Consider the following 1,937-nt stretch of genomic DNA (forward strand, 5'->3'; position numbering starts at 1 on the left):
CCTGGAACAAACAGGAGCCCACTGGAAAATGACAGCCTGGGAAGGAGGTGTGTTCTCTATAGCTTCATTGTCAGACCTTCTGCCTGCTGAAGCCGTAAATGGGGTCTGGGGAAAATAGGAGCCGAATGGAAGGTGACAGCCTGGGAAGGAGGTGTTGTGTCCATAGATTCAGTGTCAGAGCTGCTACCTGCTGAAGTACTGATAACGGCTGAAGCCCTAAATGGGGGGCTCAGGAAAACAGGAGCCAAATGGAAAAAGACAACCTGCGAAAGAAGTGTGGTGTCCATAGGTTCAGTATCAGAACTTCTACCTGCTGAAGCTATAAATGGGTGGCTGTGGAAAACAGGAGCCAAATGGAAAATGACAGCCTGGGAAGGAGGTGTGTTGTCCATAGGTTCTGTGTCAGAGCTTCTGCCTGTTGAAGCCAACAATGGGAGGATGGGGAAAGCAGGAGCCGAATGGAAAATGACAGCCAGAGGAGGAGGTGTGTTGTCCATAGGTTCATTGTCAGGGTTTCAACCTGTTGAAGTACCCATGACGGCTGAATCCGTAAAAGGGGGGCTGAGTAAACCAGGAGCAGAATGGAAAATGACATCCTGGGAATGAGGTGTGGTGTCCATAGGTTCAGTGTCAGAGCTTCTGCCTGCTGAAGCCGTCGATTGGGGTTCGGGAAAACAGGAACCGAATGGAAAATGTCAGCCTGGGAATGAACTGTGTTGTCCACAGTTTCAGTGTCAGAGCTCCTGCCTCTGGAGGCCAAAAATGGGGGCCTGGAAAAAAAAACAGCCGAATGGAAAATGACAGCCTCGGAAGGCGGTGTGATGTTCATAGGTTCAGTGTCAGAGCTTCTGCAAGCTGAAGCCGTAAATGGGGTCTGGGGAAAACAGGAGCCGAATGGAAAGTGACAGCCTGGGAAGGAGGTGTTGTGTCCATAGGTTCAGTGTCAGAGCTGCTACCTGCTGAAGTACTGATAACGGCTGAAGCCCTAAATGGGGGGCTCAGGAAAACAGGAGCCAAATGGAAAATGACAACCTGCGAAAGAAGTGTGGTGTCCATCGGTTCAGTATCAGAACTTCTACCTGCTGAAGCTATAAACGGGTGGCTGTGGAAAACAGGAGCCGAATGGAAAATGACAGCCTGGGTAGGAGGTGTGGTGTCCATAGGTTCGGTGTCAGAGCTTCTGCCTGCTGAAGCCGTAAATTGGGAGCTGGGGATTACAGGAGCCGAGTAGATAATGACAGCTGGGAAGGAGGTGTGGTGGTGTCCATAGGTTCAGTGTCATTGCTTCTGCATGCTGAAGCCGTAAATGGGGGTTTCGGGGAAAACAGGAGGTAAATGGAAAATGACAGCCTGGGATGGAGTTGTGTTGTCCAAAGGTTCAGTGTCAGACCTTCTGCCTGTTGAAGTCTACATTGGGGGGATGGGGAAAACAGGAGCCGAATGGAAAATGACAGCCTGAGAAGGAGGTGTGTTGTCCATAGGTTCAGTGTCAGAGCTTCAACCTGTTGAAGTACCTATGACGGCTGAATCCGTAAAAGTGGGACTGAGGAAACAGGAGCAGAATGAAAAATGACAGCCTGGGAAGGAGGTGTGGTGTCCATAGGTTCAGTGTCACAACTTCTGCCTGCTGAGGCCGTAAATTGGGGGGCTGGGGAAAACAGGAGCCGAATGGAAGATAACAGCCTGGGATGGAGGTGTTGTGTCCATAGGTTCAGAGTCAGAGCTGCTACGTGCTGAAATACCGATGACGGCTGAAGCCCTAAATGGGGGCTCAGGAACACAGGATCCGAATGGAAACTGACAGCCTGGGATGGAGGTGTTTTGTCCATAGATTCAGTGTCAGAGCTTCTGCCTGCTGAAGCCGTAAATGGGGGCTGGGGAAAACAGGAACCGAATGGAAAAAGACAGCCTGGGAACGAGGTGTGGTTTCCATTGAT

The 1,937-nt window shown here is 50.7% G+C and overlaps 1 long non-coding RNA gene across 1 annotated transcript; it reads left to right on the plus strand.

Moving 5' to 3' along the window:
- Positions 1-6: 6 nt before the first annotated feature.
- Positions 7-1,897, plus strand: LOC113617234 (uncharacterized). The gene is made up of 2 exons (XR_003431556.1): positions 7-920; positions 1,467-1,897. It is a non-coding gene; the product is annotated as an uncharacterized LOC113617234 (long non-coding RNA).
- The last annotated feature ends 40 nt before the right edge of the window (positions 1,898-1,937 follow it).

The sequence above is a fragment of the Aethalodelphis obliquidens genome, unplaced genomic scaffold, assembly GCF_003676395.1.
Source record: "Aethalodelphis obliquidens isolate GAN/ISIS:26980383/991018 unplaced genomic scaffold, ASM367639v1 scaffold3433, whole genome shotgun sequence".
NCBI classification, from domain to species: Eukaryota; Metazoa; Chordata; class Mammalia; order Artiodactyla; family Delphinidae; genus Aethalodelphis; species Aethalodelphis obliquidens.